Source organism: Glycine soja, chromosome 19 (genome assembly GCF_004193775.1).
Source record: "Glycine soja cultivar W05 chromosome 19, ASM419377v2, whole genome shotgun sequence".
NCBI classification, from domain to species: Eukaryota; Viridiplantae; Streptophyta; class Magnoliopsida; order Fabales; family Fabaceae; genus Glycine; species Glycine soja.
Window position 1 is genome coordinate 11,507,669 of NC_041020.1, and position 24,292 is coordinate 11,531,960.

General features: G+C 37.0%; 1 pseudogene; it reads right to left on the bottom strand.

The window, feature by feature from the left end:
- Positions 1 to 22,145: 22,145 nt before the first annotated feature.
- Positions 22,146 to 24,061, bottom strand: LOC114398593 (annotated as a pseudogene).
- Between the last annotated feature and the right edge of the window lie 231 nt (positions 24,062 to 24,292).

A 24,292-nucleotide genomic window follows, 5' to 3' on the forward strand; every position in this document is an offset into this window, starting at 1 on the left:
TGATCTTGGATTAGTGGACTAACCATAGCTGAAATTCACTAATCATAATTAGTGAAATTTTGGCTCCAAAATTTGGCTCCACAAATTCAATTTCAAATTCAAATTGAAATTTGAGTAGCAAGTAAATGCTCACCCCCCCCTCTGAAATTTACAAAACTACCCCTAATACAAAAACTAGTCTAAGTGCCCTAAAATACAAGGACTGAAAAATCCTACATTTCCAGGGTACCCTACCTATATTATGGAGCCCTAAATACAAGGGCCAAAAATAATGAAACCTTAATCTAATATACAAAGATAAGTGAGTTCATACTTAGCCCATGTCATGGGCCTGAAATCGACCTTAAGGCTCATGAGAACCGTAGGGCCTTCTCTTGCATCTCTGGCCCAATCTTCTTGGAGTCTTCTATCCAATGCCCTTAGGGGGTAGGATTGCATCACTCTATCTCTCTCATTCTCTTCCTTCATTGAAGCTTCCTCTGTAAGCTTCTTATCCAAGGCACTCTTTTGGTGGTGAAGCTTCTCCTTCCATGGCTTATCCTCTAGTAGATGGCGCCTCATCTCACCTCTTATCCTTTATCTTTCGCTGCAACTCCATGGCCGAAAATCACCATTGAAAGACCTTATTGAAGCTCAAAGACCCAAACTCCATAGAAGCTTCACAAGAAAGCTTCCATCAATATTATACTTAGACTATCCTAAAAAATGATAGCTTTTTCAATTGGAAACCCAAGATTGCTAACCAGACCTTTAAGTCAGATCCCATCCTTTATTGCTTCTATTAGAGCATGCATTCTACCTTTGTAGTGGATAAAACCACAATGGGCTAAAGAGTTTCCTTCAAACTATCAAGAGAGTTGCCAATCATGAATGCGTACCTTGTCATAGTTCTCCTTGCATCCAAATCTACAGCATAGTCAAAATCTAAATAACCAGCAAGAGCACAAGACGTGTCTCCATGGTAGACAAGTCCAATATCAGTTGTACCCATTAGTACCCAAATATACATATCACAACTTACCAATTGTCGCAACCTACCCTTCGGCGGGAAGGCGACGCGGGGCTCACGGGTGTGTCATCCAAGAAACAAAAATGGGCGGAGTCGCCACCAACGTTTATTCGAGGAAAATGTTGGAAAACCCGAAAAGGTGTGGTCTACGAACTTTAATCAAGTGTGCAAATATAATTTCAAAATGTTTTATTTTCCCTTTTTTATGTCTTTTTTTGTGTTTTTATGCTTTTTATGTTTTTTGTATTTTTTATCTTTTTGTGGTCGAGAAGGGTGTTTCCCTCGCTCCTATGTATCCTCAATTGCGAGAAGGAAAATTCCAAAGAAAAACGTCCGATTGATTTTTTTGATTACTTTATTCAAAGATATTTTGATTATTTTATTATTATTTTGCCCTTTTTTTGGTTTTAACCGGGATTAGTGCATGAACGATCGGTTGGATTTTATTTTAACAGTGATTAAACAAGATAACAACACAAATGATCGGTTGAAAATCATTTTATTATTTATTAGGTGAGAAAACAGCTTAAATAAATGGTTAAAGCACGTTAAATGGGGGTACGAAAAACAAACAAAATGAAAATAAAAGTATGCGAAACAAGTGGGGACCACTAAGGGTGCATAGAATGAATTGAAAGATTCGATTTTGGGAACTTACCGGTTGAAGACCGAAGAACGACGAAGAACGGTGAAGAATCTTCACGAAATCGCTCACGGAAAAGTCTCGAAAGCGTTACGGAAGCACCTCGGCTTGGATTTTTTCCACAGAAAAAATTTTCCTCACTAATTTTGAGAGAATCCTAAACTACCAGAAGGGTTGAACAATTTACTCTACCCTCTTTCCCCTATTTATAGGACAAAAGAGGGAGGTGGTTGCCGTCCAGGCGAGCTAGGTTGCTTCCACTAGAAGGCACCGCCTTCTGTTGGAACATCCTGGAAGGCCCTAGTGGGCCTGGTTGCTATTTGCACCCCCTTTATGTTTTTACTAAATACATCTCTTTTGTGTTTTTTTTGCTGATTCCTTTCCGAAACTTTACGGATTTCGTAATGATACACATTTTCTTTTCAGAATGTTGAGAAACTTGACGGATTACCTAACGACGGGTGTTAAGTACCTCGAGGTGGTCAAGCGAAGGTTACATGCCACCAAGCAATGGTCCCCGGATGAAATTAGGGTATGACAGTTGCCCCTCTTTACTTATTTTTTATTGGAGATAAATGCGAAGTAAAGATAAGACACTAATTTCGTTCGAGCGGAACATCATTCGACCGGTCAATATCCCAACCAACGGAACCTGTCATTCAGAAAGAAAGAAAAGGCATCAGAAGCGTCAACAAAACTTTAGTGTCTTGAAAGCGATAAAATGGGATAACCATGACGTTTCCACGCGCTATCGAACTTGATCGTCCCCGCCCAGCAGAGAAGAATCTCGTGCGTCGTTGGGCTTGAATATCTTCGGACGACTAAAGTAAACCTGCAAAAATTTTGAAAATAATCAGAATCGAACGACCAACATCATCCTGATACCGTCGAATTCGTTCGCCTCGGTTGACGAAAGGTGCGGATAACCATACGGTACCCCCGCATGTCACCTGACTTCATGGGTCAGGATGACAGAAGGTACAGAAGACGATATTAGTCGCTGCGCGTCAACGGACTCGTTTGCCCCTGGTTGATGAAAGGTTCGGATGACAATATGGTACTCACGCTTGTCAGATGACTTCATGGGTCAGGATGAGAGAAACTGTTTGTACGGATAACCGCTTGGGTATCTCCGCATGTCACCTGACTTCACGGGTCAGGATGACAGAAACCGTTTGTACAGATAATCGCTTGGGTATCTCCGTATGTCACCTGACTTCACGGGTCAGGATGACAAAAACCGTTTGTACGGAAAACCGCTTGGGTATCTCTGTACGTCACCTGACTTCACGGGTCAGGATGACAGAAAGTGCGGAAGACGATGTAAGTCTCCGCGTGTTAACGAGTTCATTGGCCCCTGATTGACAATGGGTGCAGAAGACAACGTTAGTCTCTGCATGCTACCATACTCTGAGTCTGATGGATAGCGAAAGAGTGTTTATACGGATAACCACTTAGGCATCTCCGCCTGCCACCTAACTTCACGGGTTAGGATCAACAGAAATCGTTTGTGCGGATAATCACTTGGGTATCTCCGCACGTCACCTAACTTCACGGGTCAGGATGACAGAAACTGTTTGTACGGATAACCGCTTGGGTATCTTCGTACGTCACCTAACTTCACGGGTCAGGATGACAGAAAACGCGGAAGACGACATAAGTCTCTGCGTGTCAAAAGGTTTGCTTGCCCCTGATTGACAAAGGGTGCAGAAGACGACGTTAGTCTCTACATGCTACAGGACTCTGAGTCTGACGGATAGCGAAAGAGTTTTTATATGGATAACCAATTGGGTATCTCCGCCTGCCACCTAACTTCACGGGTTAGGATTAACAGAAATCATTTGTACGGATAACCACTTGGGTATCTCCGCATGTCATCGGACTTCATAGGTTACGATAGCAAAAAGTGGGGTGGTCGACAAAAGCAAGGCTTTTGCTCCTACGTATCCTCAATTTGTGATGAGGAACTCGGACCTACGTAGTTCTTGCTTTTGTGATGTGTGAGACTAAAATAGTCTCTATCGGGATATGCTGGCATCTTCGAAAAGGGTGCAGATGACCACATTGGCCTCTGCTTGTCAATCGAACTTGGGGTCTCCGAATGACGAGGTGCGGATAACCGAAAGGTGTCTCTGCATGCTACCAGATTCTTGGGTCATGAGAGCAAAAGGTGGGGTGGTCGACAAAAGCGAGGCTTTTGCTCCTACGTATCCTCCATTTGTGATGAAGAACTCAGACTAACGTAGTTCTTTCTTTTGTGAGACTAAATAGTCTCAGTGTTCTTTCACTAAAATGAGAACATGCTTTAGTAAACAAACAAAACCTCCAATTGATCAGAGCAACATATATAATTTTTTTGATGAAAAACAATGTGCCTATTGGGGAAGGAGAGTATGCTGATGAAATTTTCTCATAACCATAAATGAGATTTCGGATGTTAGCGTTCATTCCTAAACGACCATTTAGAGGAAACACTGGGCCCGACAGAATAGAAGAATATCACTCGAAGTGTATCAATCTCACATAGGTAAGTGTTTTATCCTAATTCCTCCGATCTTTGATCGGGAACTCTCTTCTATTTTTTTTGTTTTCTTCCGAGGGCAGGGTTTGTGGTAAGTTGGGATTTTGGCTCAAGGCTTGTAGAACGGCTGGACATGATATATGTCAGGATGTTGGTTTGGCCAGCGGCTCAGGGAAAAAGGAGAAGTCCCACATTATTTCCATGATACACATGCAACACTGATGATTAGAAAATTTTATGCAAAACTGGTCATACATGCACCCATGTGGACACTCAAGCATTAAGTTTTTTATGGTCATGTGACATTAGGGCTCAGGATTTATTTCCTATTTTAGTCAACCCAGTGCTCCCAAAACATGTTCTTTTATCAATTCACACATTCATCCGAGTCCATTAGGGGCGTTCGGGAAAATTTTCACAGCATTCACCCTTCAGGTGTATACACATTTTCCAACAAAAAACCCTTCATTTTGATCGGTGAATTTTTGTTCAAAGAAAAGCTGGAAGTTATTTTCTCATCAAAAGCATGTTGGCTTTTTAGCTAACCAAATTTATTTTTATTTATTTCTCATCTATTAAGTTATTATTACTTATTTATTTTCTCTTTCTGAAAAGGTCATGCGGATGAGGGCACACACGGCCTACCTACGTCAAATCACAAAGCAAACAGAGAAGAATGCAATGGTAAGTCACAACAAAAAACAGTGACAAAATAACTGAGAGCCGTAATGCCAGGTCATAGCGGAAACAAAAACAATAATTGAATGCAGTAATGTTAGATGACAACAAAAACAATAACTGAAAGCAGTAGTGTTAATCACAAAAAAAGTGCAGCGACCTTGGTCATGTGGCTCCGCTCCCTCGCAAGAAACCGAGCAGGTCATTCATATCCTCATCCATACGGGATTAATCCGCCTCACCCGGGGATCCAGTAGGGTCCTCCCTTGCCTGGGCATCGGGCTAGTCACCAGGCCATGCGACCTCAGCCCCAAACTGCTCTGGGTACGGCATACAAAAGGGGCAGAACCCTGGCCCTGCTGACTGAGGCTGAACCGGTAGAGACACTCATGTATCTGCACCTGTCCATGGTGTTTGGCTGCCAGCTGGCGAACCAAATGATATATATACCGCTCCACGCACAGTGGCCCAACCGAATCGGCTTGCCGAGGTGGTGGCGGTGCGCCCGCGTCCTGATGTGCGTTGCCTTGCGCCTGCCTAGGCGTGCAGTACTTCTCGATGAAGGCTCGGGTGATCAGTGGTCGGATTACCTTACTGGGGGTGATAGGAACTCCGTAGGACTGGCAGAGGCCCGTGATCAGAGCCAGAAACCCCAAGGCCCTGTTGGACTTCTCTGGGTCCAGAGGGTGCCTAGTAGGCGCCATTCCTGCAAACAAATAAATGACAACAGCAATCACTTGGGCCATGTGAACGCTCATCTGCGTCAGGATGGCATACACCAACTGACACTTAGGCAGAGGGAGGTCAAAGTTGTGGTCGCTCGGCAAGACATTGCTATGCAACAGTGTCATCCATATCTGGGTCAAGGTAGTCATGCTGGTGCGCATAATCCGTACCTGCCTCCCTGCAGCGGTCCGGGCGAAATCCTGCCCTGGTATGCACAGTAGTTGGGTGATGGCTTTCTCATCGAAACCGTCTGCCTAGCTCCTCCTCTGGCTGAATTCACACTGCTGGTCTTCCTTCAAAATCAGTGGGTCGCCCAAGAACTGGCTGCTGACATTTGCATCAAAGGGGACCCAGTGACCCCTCACCCGTGAGCGCATGTCCCGAACCCCCTCCTCAGTAGGCCAGGCATTAGCATAAAATTCTATGACTATCTCCGGGTCAAATTTAGCCAAAGGGGTCACTAGTCGTGCCCAATGTCTGCGAGAGATATCTCCCTGGAAGTCAGGATAGTTGTCTTCCCTGAGCTGGACACGCCTCTCCCTGTGGAAAGACCATCCCTTGATGGCCTCGAAGCGCTGCTGGTGCTCGACACACCGAAAACAGTGACTATCAAACTCTGAGGTGGCACTGGAGCCTTATGCATAAATTCTGAAATAAGAATAAAATAAAATTACTATAACCGTTGAAGAAATAGTAAACCATACAAGATTTATTAGAGGAAAGTTACCCATTTTAGTAAGCCAAAATGACTCAAGTATAGCAAAGGAGCACAAAAGAATTTGTCAAAGGGGGTACCAGTTAGTACAACTTGGTGGGTAACATTTATCCCCACTGCAAGTACATCTACCCCACTTGTAAATACAACGTCTGCAGCCTCTGAATAACCAAATATCTGGAACAAATCCAACCAAAGAGTTAGACAGATTGAATTGTGAATGATATAATATTTATATGGAAGATTAGGAATTTGAATACATGATGGAAATACTCACGTTGACTTCAACAGTTGGATTCAAATTGCCATTTACTACAAAAGCACCACCAAGAATCACTCTCTAAGTTCTTTTTATGAAATTATTTTATTTATATTCATTCGGGTGATGCACGAATGTTTATTATAGGTACAAATTTTTAGAACTTTCTATAATGTTTGTGTAATAAGTATGTAACATGATAACTCTAGATTACATATACCAGAATAATCTAATGTTTCTGGAAGCAATAATTTTAGATTGAACTAAATATTAAATATTTGTAAATTGTCTTACTATAGTCGGTGCAGCAACTCTTAACATATCCAAAGAACACCATATTTTTTTAAGCTAGTAAAAGTTGGAAGATATTGTCTTAATAACATGTCAAAATATTGTCTTAATGTCAACGTAGTTGGAAGATATTGTCTTAACTCTGGAGGTAATATAGCTGCATCTTCTAAGATATTGTCTCCACGGTGGTGGTATTGTTCTTCGTCGTCGTGATGGGGTTCTCTGCGGTGGTAGCGTTGTTCTTTGCCTCTGTGATTCCGTGGTGGTGGTGCTGTTCTTCGTTGCCGTGATGGGGCTCTCCTCAGTGGTTTTTGCGTTAGTGTAGCAGAAGTGCAGAACAGCAAAAGCCAAGATCGAATAGAGGTAAACGAAAATGACAAATGAGTGAAGTAGGTTATTTTAAAATGCCAGTCTTTAAAATAAGTTAACTTTACAACTATTTTTATGTAAAAATCAAGTTATTGAAAATACCTATAACTACAAAACTAGTTATATTTATATAACTACTTTTAAATAACCAGATATTATATACCTAGTTATTAGTAACTATGGGAATTTTTTCAAAAGCCCGGTTATTTTTTAGAATCTATAGTTATTAAATACAAAGACAATCTTTTTTATTCAAATTATAATAAAGTATTTCTTGTTTTTTATCATGTGTAAGAACTAAGAGAAAATTAAATATGTATTAACAGTAGTGTAAATATGTTTTATAGAGTCATCAAATCACAAATATATATATGATAAGTTTGTTTGTTTTGATGATAACTACCTTGAAAGTCATGCGAAAGAATATTTTTAATTGATCATTGACAATGTAAAAACTTTTAAACTGGCAGTCTATGCTATCCACATTAAATTTGTTAGTAAGATATAATATTTTTTCTCAAATCAATAACTAATAATTTAAATACATTAAATAAAAGCAATACATTAAATGACTTAGTTTAGTTGTTCTTATCCACATCTGGACCCAATTTAAAATTAAAAGTGGGTAATGTACTAAATGTATAATGATGTCCCCATTGGCTGCTTTGGAAAGACACGGATTACAAAACACACAATCCTGCTAGTCTCGCTGATAACATCAAATAGAAAAACTTATTTCCACCGTAATAGCTTTCAAAGCTTTATAATGAGTAATTGTGCCAATGCACCCTGAATATACATCTTACCATCCCTCTCACACCTCTAATTATTTCCACCGCACAAAATCTGCACTATAAAGTCCATCACCTCCTCTTGTATTCACCAAATAGACTATTAGACCCAGAGGTCCAAGACTGACCCTAATCACACTTTATAATTATTTTTTTTTCGTGTTGGCATATTTCCTTTTTCTAAACTTTTTGTTCTCTTTTTGTTTGTGGTAGATCCATGAGCCAGAAAACAAAATCACATTCATGGGCCTTCGTTGCAGATCTACTTGGTTGGAATTCATTGATCGAGTCTTATATTTCTTTGCCCTCTCTTTTATGCTTTGTCTTACCCTTTGCGGTAACCATGGCCAATAAACATCTTCAACGACCATGATTCATTGATTAATTAAATAAGGTAAAAGTTCTAATTTTTTCGTTATTCTAAATTGAGTTATTTAATAGTCACAATTACATGATTAATTTGTATTCTCCTTAAAAGTCATGGTCGATACCCACACGAATTGATTTGTTGCATATCTACACCAATGTCTTTGTTAGTTCAAGGAGGAACCCACACAAATAAGATCTTTTTAGGAACATTTTGAGAGAGAAGTAGATTAGTTAGGCAATTCATGTTTGGTAAACAAGGTACAAAAAGTATCACCAATTTTTCCAAATCATTTAATACTTTACAAAGCAACCACAGTTGTTAGAGTACTCATAATTTCTTTCAAGCCACTCACCATAATTATTGTTGGTACCAACAAATGGTTTATCCAAGTGGTACTAGACAGAGATTCCTTAAGCATGTGGTCAAAGATTTGAGTCTTCACCGATGCGTGTGGAGAAAATCTTGTTGAGAGGGGCATCCCACGTATGTTTTCCAACAGGTCCCTTGGACGAGATTAAAATCCTCTTGGTTGGCTGATATCCTTCTTTGTTATCATATACAACAAAAAATAATTGCCTAGAAACCTTATTTCCCATCCCCTGTTAGTAGTAGTAAAAGTAGGTACTGTTTCTGGTACAGGAATAAACATGCAATATACTTTATCTTTATTCCAACTGCTCTTCTCATAATTGGTGTGGCTATATTAATAATATCTCGTATGTAATCTAAAAGGCTAAACTATCATATTTGTTTAAAATATATGCTAGTAGCAGATTTTATTAACATCCAAATTAAGTTGTGAATTTATTGGCATTATTTTGAGATTGTGTGGAACAATTAGAAACTCGAATTGAAATACTTAATCTTTCTAGCTAGACCAAACTCATGATTTTTGTTAGATGGGTCTAGCTTCTGGTTCTACATCCATACCAGAAAGTATTCGCACAGAGAGTCTTGAGGTGTAATTCGGCAATTACACAATGATAAAGATGGAAGAAAGTTCAGGGTTTCCTGTGTTATTTGGTGGTGAAAATTCAAACCCTCCTGATGATGGTGGCAAAGACAAGATTCTGGGGCTGCAACTTAGTGCAAGACTTCAAAACAATGGTCTCAAAGATAAGATATTTCTAGGGTTGGAACTTATTGCAAGACTTCAACACCGCACCAGAGGTTTAAGACATTTAACTAGGATACATGGTGTGGATTTGACGAACGAAACTCAGGATACATGCCCCAAGAGATCTATAAAGAAAGAAATATATGAAGAGGTGCTGGGAATTTCTTATTCCACGGTGAGTCAATCAGAGAAGGTTGTGGCACATGATCTGAAAGAGCCACATTCTGGTGCAATAAAGACCATGTCAGCTAGCAGGAAGCTGAACACAGGAGAAAAAACTGTGCTTTCGTGGATGATTGAAACTGGAACAATACTACAACATGAGAAGGTTCATGCGAAAATGACACAACAGTATTAACAAATGATGGTTATCACTGGCGCAAATATGCACACAAGATTATCAATGTAATTTTATTCCCCAGGTATTGTGCTCTCTCTTGACTCGGTGCACATGCAAGGTTATTTATATTTGTGTACATTTATGGCATGATTCATATATACATATATACCCGTGTGATGCTATCTGTTATAGATTGCATATATAAAATGGAGAATATTGACGAGTACTTCTATGCTCCTTGTTTCGTTTGCATCAGTCGTGGCTATTGTCCTTTCTTGCATATCAGTTTATCATTTGAATAACGATTATTCATTTGTGGGAAAGGAAATGAGATGTGTGTGTAGAAGAGAGGGATAGAAAAGAAAATAATATTTCCATATTATAATAATTGAAATTATGACTATATATATATATATATATATATATATATATATTATATATATATATATATATATATATATATAACTTTTCTTTTTCATAAAATTTGTTTTCATCTGTAGGAGGATTATGAAGATGGAGATGAATTGTGAAGCTGGATTTATGTGCGCAAAAGTGTCACGTACAGTGCATCAAACGGGTGGTTCATGCACAGGAACCAATACCCAGGCTGCAAACAAAAAACAAATTATGCTGGCTATGAAAATTTTGAAAATGAAGATTATCTTATTTGTAATTTCAGTCTTTAGGCTTCCATTATTTCAGTTCAGTTCAATATACATACCTATATTTGTTTCATTCCCCTCTATGTCAGTTTCCCTCCCACACCAACACACCTACTTTCAATTCACTATCCTTTATCTATCACAATCTCAAAAACTCACTCTATATCTCTTTAACATTTAGCACCAAATTCATTCTGTTTCATATAATTTTTTTAAGATTTTATTTAAATGAATATTGCTCAACTCAAACATATGTGAAAAATTATGAACATATTTTCGAGTTGATAGACATAAAAGACACTATGAAGTTTCGAAAGTGTCAAGAATAAAGCAATTTGGTAGGGAACTTTGCTGAATCATTTTAGAATTTTATAAGGCTCAATGAAACACATAGTAAGTTTGCAAGACTTGAGGGCCCTACCAACTTCAGTCCATGCCCAAAAACACATAATAACCCATTTGAATATTATGCAAAATGTACCAATATCAAGATTATCAATCCTAGGAATCATGTTGTCAACACGTCAAAATAAATGGATTTAGTATGTTTTTAATACATTAATTAATCAATTTAATTTGAAATTTGTGATATATGTACATTTATATGGTATTCAAACACAGAAAATATTTTTAATTCAAATTATAATAACATATTTCTTTTTTTTTTTGTTATACATAACAGTGAATGCTAAATACACTCAAGAATTAATTCATATCAATTTTTGATATTATTTAATGTCTTAAGTATATTTTTTATCCCTAATAAATTATTTCTTTGCATTGATTTCCTAATAAAATAATAATTTTATTTTTGGTCCTTGATAATTTGTTTTACCATTTTTAAATTAGCAAATTTTTTGTTTGCTCCCTGCTAAATTACTGAATTTTTTAGTCTTAACTAAGAAAACTGAAAAAAAAATTACAAGGAAATAAACACAAAATTTGCTAATTTATCAGGGACTATAAAAAGTTCTAAGGACAAAATTAAAATTTTTGTTTAATTAAGGACTCAACGAAAAAGAAAAGTTTATTAAAGAGCAAACACAAAAATTAGATATTTATTAGGAATCAAAAATAAATTTATAGCTTTTTATTTAATTGAAAAATACAATATACTTTTAGAAAATCATTAAATAGAATACTATATCTCAAATTAAGAACTGATAATTTAAACACATTAAATAAATGGAGTACATTACATGGGTGAGTTTAGTTGTTGGTTTTCTCTAGATCCCAACCCAATTTCGAATTGAAAGAACATACATCGAATAAAAAGTGGGTCATGTACCTATAATGACATTCCATTGGCTAGTTCGAAAAGACGAGGATTGCCAAAAAAAATTATTCTGAGTTGTTGATAACATCAAATCAAACGATTTATATTTCTTTGTGCTAGTCCCGTTGGATCGCCGTGTAGGTTTCTAAAGCTTTATAATGCACACCTTCCATCTACATCTTAGTATCACTCTATCACCTGCAATATTCCTACCACATGAAATCTACACTATAAAGTGCATCATCTCCTCTTGTTCTCACCAAATAGGTTATTAGACCCAGAGGTCTAAGACTGACTTTGTCCACACTTTATAATTATTTTTTATCGTGTTTGTATCTTTTTTGTGTATGCTAGATCCATGAGCCAAGGAACAAAACCCCATTCATGGACCTCCATTGCAGATCTACTCAGATGGAATTCGTTGACCAAGTCTCATATTTCTTTGCCCTCTCTTTTATGCTTTGCCGTATCGTTTGTTCTAACCATGGCCAATAAACATCTTCAACGCAACGACCATGATTTCTTTGATTAACTATATAAGGTAAAATTTCTACCTCTTTTGTTATTGTAAATTAATCATTTATTAATAACAATTACATGATTAATTTGTATCATCACTAAAAGACATGGTGAATACCCACACTAATCGATTTGATGTAGATCTAGTCATCTCTTTGCTAAATAGTTGGGGGAAGAATCCATACGTATTAGATATTTTGAGAAACTTATCAAGATAGAATTAGATTTAGGTAGACAATATATTGTTGGTAAATGAGAATCAATTTTTTACCAAGGTACAAAATGTGTCACCAAATTTCCAAATCATTTAATACTTTACAAAGTAACCATCATTTTTATAGTACCCATGATTTCTTTCAAGCTGCTCACCATAATTATTGTTGGTACCAAGAAATGGTTTATCCAAGTGGTACTAGACACGAATCCCTTAAGCATGTAGTAAAGGGTTTGAATCCTGACGAATGCATATATGGAGAAAATCTTGTTGAGAGGGAGATCCCACTTATGAGTGCCAACAGGTCCCTTGGAGGATATTAAAATCCCCTTGGCCGGAAGCAGATATACTTATTTGCAATCGTATGCAACAACAACAATTATTGTTGAGAAGTCTTACAGTCATTGCGAATAGCCAATTAGCCACCAACAAAATGATGTTATTTTAAGAGTTTATTCTTCTGTGAAATCATTTTAAGATTTGTGATATATGCTATTGTTTTGCCATTATTTTCATTTCATTTTTACCTTCCGCAGACAAGATTTTGCAAGAAATTGATGCTGTATCCTATAGAGTGCTTGGCTAACTTCTTTTTGGCACTATCAGAATATTCTATAAAAAGGTTGAATATGTGCTTGAAGATTGTAATGAGGTTCTCGTCAAAATCAACAAATTTGTCGTCAACAAAGAAGGCTTAGTATGTGTGGAAACGTTGTGTATGCCTGTTACTAAACCAGAAAGATTTGAGTTGGATGCTTTTGAGTTAGATGAACCTGAAGATGCTGGCAGGTATGCTTTTATTAGGTTAGACTTTAGAAGCTTAATGATTATGTAATTTTCTTCATACTGCTTCTCTGGAAGAAATTATGCTTAGAGACAAAGATATTAGAATTGTTTCACTATTTTACTTTTATAGTAAATGTAATCTTATTCTATTGTTTGAGTAATACACTTTTAAGTGAAACAAAATTTGTGTGTAAAACTGAGGGATTTGGGCTGTTTTCTAAGGAGAAGGTATGCATTCCATAATAATTATAAGTGGTACAAGAATAATGTTTCTTCCATTTTATCTATGCAAGTATTTTTTGTTTATTGTTTATCTTCAGCTCTTTACTAATACTAGTATATGCTGTTTAATTTCAAGGTATATAGTTAGAAAGAGCATAAAGAGTGCAAAAGACATAGTTCGTTTCCCTTTCCAACAGGATGCCACCATACTTTACTTATTGCACACTGTGTACAGAGGCAGAGAGAATCTCCCATTACTTACTGTGCACTATGTAAGTTTGATTTGATCACCTTTCTTTTTCTTTTTGTTTATAAGCTCTTCTATCTTTACTAACATTGTTTTTCTCCATGTTCTTCCTCTGACCTTCAACTCCTATTCTCAAAATAAAATGAAAATGCGCAATTCCCGTAAGCTGTTGGCACTCCCCTAATCCCTTCTCAATCCTCAGGTTGCCTTGAAATTGTGGAAACTCCAAGGATGTTAGATGTACCTGAATCTCAGGATTTTGACATTCCAATTTTTATTGAGATAAAATCCTTTTGGAATCTCCCGAAACAAATGAAGTGCCTCATTTGATGGATGAGGTAAAGAATAACTAAATGATGAAAATACTCTTTGACATTCTAACAGGCACACTATGAGTGGTTTGCAATACATTCATAATTGTCTCCACGCAAACTCGCATAAAGAAAAACCATATTGTTGTTTGATCTAGGAACTTTGAATTGGTATGAAACTTTAGATTCTAAGATAGAGGAAACTTATCCTAGTACTAACCCTTTGTTTCATTATGTCTGTCTCAGGAAACAAATTCATGTGGAACTTTATAACCAATCAGAATTATGTAAGAACCCTTGCAAATCTCCAGTTAAGTTTTATTAAATTCTATGTTTTGCTTAATAGTGCATGATTTCTTTATTTTTTTCTCTTTAGTAGCTGGCTTTGGAAAGTTGTCAGTTTGATTATTGCTTACAAGATTGGCTTATGATGGTCTTCTTTAATGATGTACCGGAAAGTTGCAAGTTGCCTACTTCAGAGTTTTCTGTGTGCAAGAAAACAAAGAGAGGAGGACATTGTAAACTTTTCACAAGTTTTTGAAGGCCAGGCACCGAAAGAATCTGCACTGCTATTTAATGAAAAGTTTGGTGACTTCTGTAAACAAAAAAGTTTGGTGACTAATTTTCTTATGGCAGTGATGCAGAAACTTGAGTTATGTTTTCTTGTCTTACTACTCTGCTTTTTCTGTAGATGACATACTTTGTTAAAGGATGAAAATTTGTTCTTCGTAACTATCAATTCTACTTTTATCTGAGTGATGATAACAGGAAAATGTGGAATTGTAGTTGTCCAGTCGGTTTGTTTGTCAAACAATAGTGATGTACTTCTATAACTTTTTTTAGGGTGATCGATGCCCTTTCAGTTAATGGATCAACTTTGTCTAATTGGAATATAAGTATATCAATCTCCAATGCAACGTGGAACTTATGTTAGTCCTTTTGCTCTTTCTTAGCAATCATATTTTGTAGCAGCAGAATAATTCAAGCATGCTTAATTATGAACTGCTTATGTGATAGCCTACCAAAAAGTATATTCATCTTGATGCTATAATTTGTATCAATTAATTTCTTTTAAGTTATCCTTAACTGTATATTCTCATACCTGTACAGCCTCAGGATTTTTCTCGTTCCGATGTGATTCACATGAGGTATTATAGACATCAAGAAAATAAGAAAATAAGCAGGGAATGAAGGAAGACAAAAAGAAAGAGTGTATAATGGAAAAAGACAGGGACATCATGATAAAACAAAAAAAAAAGTAGTCATTGATATTTAAATGAAGTTAATTTATCTGACAGACACAATATCCTTTCCCATGATGGGAGACATATTACACTCTTCCACGACAGCCTTGATGTACCCATGGACCAAACTCATTAAATCTGTGAGTTAGCCAGATTAGGCTTGGAAAAAAACCACATTGAATGCTCTACTTGTTTTAAGGCTTGTGGCACATCCTGATTATTGGTTAAACCAATGGTGTACAAGCTATGACCCTTACGTACATACCTATGGTTATTATATTTGGTATCTAGACATTTAAAAATATCATGATATCGATCCTTTAATTTCTTTCCCCTCGTTAGTCACTCAATAATTTAATTTTCTAGTAAATTATTTTGTCAATATTTTAAAAAGGAATTCTTGTTCATATTTATCCTATTTGACTCAAATACGATTGTTTTAGGTGAGAGATACAAGGGATATTGAAAAAGAAAGTTAAAAAGTAAAAGAAGACTAATAACAAAAAAGTAAGAGGCTTATTTAGTAAAAATTAAAATTTTGAAAACTTCTTTAAAAGATAAATAGTTTAAAACATCTTTCTAGAAATAGTTTAAACTTCTTTGAATAGATTCTCAAGTCTACTTTAGGCCTAAATATGCTTTTGGTCCCTGTAAATTAATGTTTTTCTGGTTCCTGTAAGTTCATTTTTCTAATTTTAGTCCTTGTTCGCTCTTTTTCAATTTTTGTTTCTGTAAGATATTGTGCTCATTTTTTGTTCCTACTGTAAGATATTTTGTTCATTTTTGAAAAACATAAACTTACAAGGATTAAAAATGAGCAAAAAACTTATAGGAACCAAAATTTGAAAAGCATAAACTTATTATAAGGACTAAAATTAGAAAAATGAACACAATGACCAAATATCAAAAAACACAAACTTAAAAGGACCAAGAACATATTTAGGCCTCTACTTATTATATGAATTTTCCATAAGGAACAAATTTTGAGCCAAAACAACAAGCACACTTCCATTCTCACTTCTTTTTATTTTTCCTGTCAACTTGTATGATTTTTCTTATTTTTTTATTTTATCCAAATCACTTGGTTCTTTTTATATAATTTTTTTTTCTATATGCCAAGGAAATTCAGTAAAAAGTTCAGCTTAAAATTCACAGTGACAAATTCCCAGTAATCCTGCCTAGGTTAGCTTTGCTATTCTTAGCCGGTCCCAAGCCCGGATAAAAGGAGAGGGTTGTGTTAGGCTTTCGACAGCCAACGTAAAACTTTGTTGAATCTCTATGACATGGATCAATTACGTAATAATGTGAATGCTAGGTCGTTGCCCGGAAGCAACGCGCTGTATGACTCGAGTACAGTGTCAAAAGAGCAAGGGCCGCTGCATCGCTGCCCGGATGTAGTGAAAAGTCAGCAAGGGTTCCCACATTTTCGTGAACGGGTGTGGGTAAAGAAGCTAGTTCGTGACAGGAGGATTCACTTTGGTACATGGAATATAGGCACACTTACTGGAAAATCTATGGAAATAGTGGATGTTATGGTGAGGAGGAAGATCAATTTTATGTGCCTACAAGAAACTAAGTGGACAGGTGAAAAAGCGAAAGAATTAGACAACTTGGGATTTAAGCTGTGGTATACGGGAAAAATCAGATCAAGAAATGGGGTAGGGATTATTGTGGACAAGGAGTGGAAGAAGGATGTCGTAGATGTAAGAAGAGTAGGAGATCGTATCATAACCTTAAAATTGGTAGTGGGACAGGACACCTTTAATGTTATTAGTGGGTACGCACCTCAGGTTGGGTTAGCAGAACACTTTAAGGTAAAATTTTGGGAGGATCTAGAAGGGGTACTTCAGGATATACCCCAAGGAGAGAAAGTTTTCCTAGGAGGGGATCTCAATGGACATGTAGGTAGTGTGGATAGAGGTTTTGAGGGGGTGCATGGGGGTTTTGGCCTAGGGGAGATGAATGGGGAGGGTAAATCCATCTTGGAGTTTTCGGAGGCTTTGGATCTTTCTATAGCCAATACATGGTTTAAGAAAAGAGAGGAACATCTTATCACTTACAAAAGTGGAGGGACATGTTCTCAGATAGATTTCTTCCTTATCAAGAAGTCTGATAGGAAGTATTGCTTGAACTGTAAAGTTATCCCGGGAGAGAGCTTGACTACCCAACATAGAGTTTTGGTTATGGATGTAAGAATTAGAGATAGGGCAAAGAGAAGAAGTCCTAGGGTAGCACCAAGGATCAAATGGTGGCACTTGAAGGGTGAGAAACAAGGAATCTTCCAACAAAAGATATGGGAGGGATGGTGTGGACAATCACAAGGAAGTGCAAATGATATGTGGAACAAGACGTCCCAAGAGATTATTAAAGTGGCTAAAGAGACGTTGGGTGAATCTAGAGGTTTTGGGCCTAGGGGTAAAAAATCGTGGTGGTGGAATGAAAGTGTTCAGAGCAAAGTTAGAGTAAAAAAGGAGTGTTTCAAGGAGTGGTCTAGGTGTAGAAATTCTGAAACTTGGGATAAGTATAAGATAGCTAGAAATGAAACCAAAAAGGCGGTGAGTGAGGCAAGAGCCCAAGCTTTTGACGGACTATACCAAGCTCTAGGAACCAGGGACAAAGAAAGATCTATATATAGGCTTGCTAAGGGTAGAGAGAGGAAGACTAGAGATTTGGATCACGTAAAGTGTGTTAAGGATGAAGAAGGCAAAGTCTTAGTGCATGAAAAAGATATCAAGGAAAGGTGGAAGGTGTATTTCCACAACTTATTTAATGATGGATATGGATACGACTCTAGCAATCTAGACACAAGAGAAGAGGACCGGAACTATAAGTATTATCGTCGGATTCAGAAACAGGAAGTAAAGGAAGCGTTGAAAAGAATGAGTAACGGTAAGGCGGTGGGGCCAGACAACATACCTATTGAAGTGTGGAAAACTCTTGGAGATAGAGGTCTTGAGTGGCTCACCAAACTCTTTAATGAAATTATGAGGTCAAAACGCATGCCGGAGGAATGGAGGAGAAGCACGTTAGTGCCAATCTATAAGAACAAGGGGGATATACAAAATTGTGCAAATTATAAGGGAATCAAGCTCATGAGTCATACCATGAAATTATGGGAAAGAGTGATCGAATGGAGATTAAGAAAGGAGACTCAAGTTACTGAGAATCAATTTGGTTTCATGCCGAGAAAGTCGACCATGGAAGCGATTTATTTATTACGGCGGGTGATGGAGCAATATCGCATGGACCAACAAGACTTGCACTTGATTTTTATTGACTTGGAGAAAGCGTATGATAGAGTGCCTAGAGAGATTTTGTGGAAAGCTCTAGAGAAGAAAGGGGTTAGGGATGCATATATTCGAGCTATCCAAGATATGTATGATAGGGTATCGACTAGTGTTAGGACACAGGGTGGAGAGTCAGACGATTTTCCCATCACAATTGGTTTGCATCAAGGGTCAACCCTTAGCCCCTACCTTTTTACCTTAATTCTGGATGTCCTCACGGAACAAATCCAAGAGATAGCGCCGAGATGCATGCTATTTGCAGATGACATAGTCCTCCTTGGAGAGTCGAGGGAGGAGTTGAATGAGAGGTTGGAAACTTGGAGACGAGCTCTAGAAACACATGGCTTTCGCCTAAGCAGAAGCAAATCGGAGTATATGGAATGTAAGTTCAACAAAAGTAGGAGGGTATCTAACTCAGAGGTGAAAATAGGAGACCATATTATCCCTCAAGTCACACGGTTTAAATATCTTGGGTCTGTAATACAGGATGATGGAGAAATTGAAGGGGATGTGAATCATCGCATTCAAGCAGGATGGATGAAATGGAGAAAAGCATCGGGGGTGTTATGTGATGCAAAGGTACCGATCAAGCTAAAGGGAAAGTTTTATCGGACTGCGGTAAGACCAGCGATTTTGTACGGAACAGAATGTTGGGCAGTCAAGAGCCAACATGAGACTAAAGTAGGTGTAGCGGAGATGAGGATGTTGCGGTGGATGTGTGGTAAGACTCGACAGGATAAAATTAGAAACGGAGCTATTAGAGAGAGGATTGGAGTAGCGCCTATTGTAGAGAAGATGGTGGAAAATAGACTTAGGTGGTTTGGGCATGTAGAGAGAAGACCGGTAGACTCTGTAGTGAGGAGAGTAGACCAGATGGAGAGACGGCAAACAATTCGAGGCAGAGGAAGACCCAAAAAGACTATAAGAGAGGTTATCAAGAAGGATCTCGAACTTAATGATTTGGATAGAAGTATGGTACTTGATAGAACATTATGGCGGAAGTTGATCCATGTAGCCGACCCCACCTAGTGGGATAAGGCGTTGTTGTTGTTGTTGTTGTTGTTGTATGTTCAAGCTGCCAGCACCAGCGATTTCAGACTTTGAATTTTTTTAAGCATGGTATATTGATTTCCATTGGTTTACTTTCAACTTTCCTATGTATGTTAAATTCACTAGGCCTATTTACCACAACTTTAGGAGTTCAACATTCACTTAGGATCAAAATTTCAGCCAGCAATTCAATCACCAAAACTCAAATTCACAATAGACACAATCATAAGGAAACCTAATAGTTCAAGAAAAGGTTCACAATCAAAGACTCTCTAAGAATTATGCATGAACAGGTTAAGGACTAATTAACATGCAAGATTTGACTCAAATCAAATTATAGGCTAAAAAAATTTCATACACTCATGAACAAATGAGTTAGACAAAGAAACAAGAAAAATAAAATTCAACACAACATAAGGAATCTTACGTGACAAGTTTCATGACTAGACATGACTTTTATGACAAAACTACAATAGGTGAATATGTCATTCTAGATTTTTGAGGTTTTCTTCTACTTTAATGTTTTTGTAAGAATTTTATGGTTTAGGTTTCAGCCAAAAAAATTGACAATATAAAACTCAAAGGAACCTAAACTCAACACAATTCATGGTTCAAGAACAAGGAATTTGAACCATATAAAATCAAATCTAGCTTCTATAGCAAGCTTAATTGGTGGAACTTCTAAAAAATTATGTTAACAACATTCAGCACAAGACACGTGAGGAGATACATGGAGAGAAACGAAGAAACAACAATAGAGGAGAAAGTAAAGCTGAAAATTAGTGGAGGTTTAAGGAGCACCTACTTAAAGCTCTTGTGCTCTGATACCACTTGTTGGAAGCTTGCTTATGAAGCTTCTATGGAGGCTGGATCTTTGAGCTTCAATAAGGTCCTTCAATGGTGATTTTTAGCCATGGAATTGCAGCGAAAGATAAAGGAGAAGAGGTTAGAGGAGACGTCATCCACTAGAGAATAAGTCATGGAAGGAGAAGCTTCACCACCAAGAGAGTGGCTTGGATAAGAAGCTTAAAGAGGAAGCTTCAATGGAGAAAGAGAATACCAGAGAGAGAGGGGGAGGGGGGGGGGGGCGAGGTGTGGGAATTGAAGGAGATTAGAGAGAGAAGTTGAACTTTGAAGTGTTTCTCACAAGTTTTTCATTCATCAAAGTTACGACAAGTGTTACTTTGAAGATGTTATATAGGTTTTTTCAATGCCACCTGGTTAATAGGAACAAATAAAGATTCAAAACAACAAAGAAGGTTGACAAGGAAAAAAGAAAACAAGATGGAAATTACGAAAACATAGGAAGAGGATATGATGTAAGTTAACAAGATTCAATGATGGTGGGAATAGATGTGATTCGGGAACCTACCAGCCAAGATGAGATTTTGTTTAGAATTTGTAAAACAGACGGTACAGAAGAAGGGCTTAGATTCCTCAACATTTTGAGGCCATCTAGGGTGTAAAACATATGTTCCCTTCACAATGCAAACATATCAGGATATACTCGTGAAGATGCTGATGAGTTCATTTTTTGTAGCTACAATGGACACAACTGGGTATCTTCCAAGGTAGAATGGTTTCATGAGTAAAGAACACTCCAAAGTGAATCTGAAGTTATTCCTTTCTTGAAAGCATCAATAAGTGACAGTTTTTTCAATCTTGAAATCAGATCTGGAGCACGCTGTTGCAGCGTGAAAATTTGGTGAAGAGAGGATGGAGGGCATATCCAATGTGCAGTGGGAAAGGATATGAAAAAAAAAAAATTAATAGGGGGTAGAAGTTTCTGACTGTTCAGAGTTGGAAACTGCACAAACTGAGCAATGCCGGTGTGACGAAAAATGGTTATGACCAGCGATTGTACCCGCTGGTTGCGGTGGTAAAACCTGTGGGTGAGAGTAGAGAGAGATTGCAAGTAAAGCAGAGTAGAAAAATAGATAGATGAAAGAAGCAAGAATACTCATGGTGAGTGCAAAATTTTGCTGCTGAATTGCAAAGATAGTCACGAACTGATGGTGGATGGAGCTTGAATAGTTTACTAGGTGAGGGAGACAAAGAAATTTGGAAATTTTTTATGAAACTTGAAGATGTGGTAACATACGAGAGAGAAAGATACCTTTGGCCTAATTATAGAGAAAGTGTGTGAAATGTATTTCCAAAAGAAAGGACAAAGGGTTGAGAATCTCTATCACATGCATGCTGATTTGTAATAGTGAGCCACAAATTCATTAACATGGATTTTAAATGTAACACAGGGAAAAAAAACTAAGAAAATACTCTTTATAATCACATACCACATTTTAATTTAGACATATAAAATAGAGACATTATAGAAGAATGTAATTTCAATTCATTTATAAAGTAACATAATATAGTATATAAAAAGATTACTGCAAAACTATATATATAATCTTCTTTTATATTTTTCTGGTCTCTTCCAACCTTGGATCTTAGGTCGTCACTCCTCTAAACTAGACCTTGGATTAAGAACATACAATTTAGTATTTTCCCTCTCAACTAAATTCTTTCTCGCATCCTACTCCAGTCTTTAGCAGTTCTGATTGCAGTAATGGGCAATTTTTCTTAAGATACTCAAAACCATCAGAATGCATCACGGCTGCAATAGACATAATAATGAAAGAAATGATATGAGAATCAACTGTCAACTAACAAATAATGTAGACACCAAAATGATGAAAATATATTACAAGCTAAGAAGTAATTGGCTATGAACTCAAATGTAGAGTTGGGTTTGAAAGTTAAGCATGGAAACTCACCATCAAAGTTTTCAGCAGAAAATTTTTGACAGATGGACTTCAAGTGGGTAGCACAATAACGATCAGCAAGAGCAAAAATATAGGCAACAGAATCTACAGATATGTCTTTACAAAGTATAGATTCACACATCAACATTAGTCTTGGCAAACCATACTTTTCTCCAGCAGCTAACAACTTTGCTATAAATGATTCAGACAACGAAGGAAAGAATGACGAATCCAACATAAAGAGCTCTTCATCTTCCAAAAGAGTGTCTCTATAAACAAAATGAAGTAAAGCCTGCTCAACATAGAACACGATTAAAATTAGATAACCAACCAAACGATAGGCCAGATTTTAACTGAATTAAATAGCATATATCTTGTGTGGAACAAAAAACAGCTACAAAGGTATAGAGAAAAAGAGGAACTTTTAATGAATGTGACACCTTGAAAACCTTAGGTTCCATGTCAATAACAACTATCTCCTGATCATCCTTCTTCATCGCATTAAAAAATTGAGTTTCAAACATGGTTGATCGAGCTGCCAAAACAAGCTTATGAGCATGAAACCTTTCTCCACCAACCGAGAAAGTAACATCAAATGATTCCTCATCCTCTAACAACATCCCAAAATGTTCACCAATATCAGATTCAGGAACCTGTATTGTGTTTAACTGAGAAGAATATATCTATGGACGACACTAAAACCGCAATAGTGCAATTTATCTTCAAGCAGTCATCCTTGAGAAAATTTGACGTCTCAAGGTGTCTCCGTTTGAAAAACCGCGTATAGCCGCTATTACACAACAAGTGCATCATTGATCACCACGTAATGTACACCACAAAAAATGGATACAAGAGCTAATAAATCATGATGATATCCAAATCATATCACCAAAATCACAAGGTTCTCTAGTTCCTTTGAAAATTTAATTTTTATGTCTTATATTCTAATAAAAGAGCTATCTCTTTAACCCCTGACAATAGTGAAAAAAGATTAAAAGAAAAATCAATAACACTTTGCTTTATTTTAAAGACTATATTGTTTACATAAATGTTGGACATACGAATATAATAAGTTTGTATAGAGACTAAAACTAAATTTTAAAATATTAAAAAACTAAGATACATTTCAATATTTATTTTCTAAATATAAAAATAAAGAAAACACTAACACTAACCACATGCTGCCATGGTTTATGAGAGTGTAAGGCCCAATCGTGAGGGAGTGACTGAAGTGGCTATGAACCTTGTGCTCTCCTTTCTTGCATAGGTCGAGCAACGTGAGATCGAACAACGCACGAACGTTGGTACTCTTGGAATGGAGTGCAACGAAGACAGAGACATAAACGGCATTATCTTTGGGGTCCCTACCATCAGGGAAAAAGTATATGGCCCATTGGAACCCTCCCACTATGAAAGTCTCACTCACAATGTATTTCCCAATGCCCATTCCTTTCGTTAGTGAGTAACCCTTGATCACAAACTCGTGGGAACCACTCATTGTCTCTGTCACCGATTTTGAACTCGTTTGGGACCCTAGAACACTCCTACTCACCATTGCTGGGTTGCACATCGCACGCGACATTTTCTAAGGAAGTAAATTTTTCTCGAAAAGTAAAGGAACACGGATTTGCACTGAATCAGATCTTATGTTTTTGGCTTCAATCCAAATAAGTTATGGATTTCATTAAATTTTACATTAAATAAATAATAAATTGCAAGTGAATAAAAGAACGATGGCATTTAATGATTTAAAGATTTTTCTTTTATACTTTAATCTGATCTTTATTCTTGAAGCTTTTGTGCGCATGAGACAACCAGGTTTTCATCTCAAATATCATCAATGACTTACACAATATAAAAAAAATTTGTGGTTTACTGTC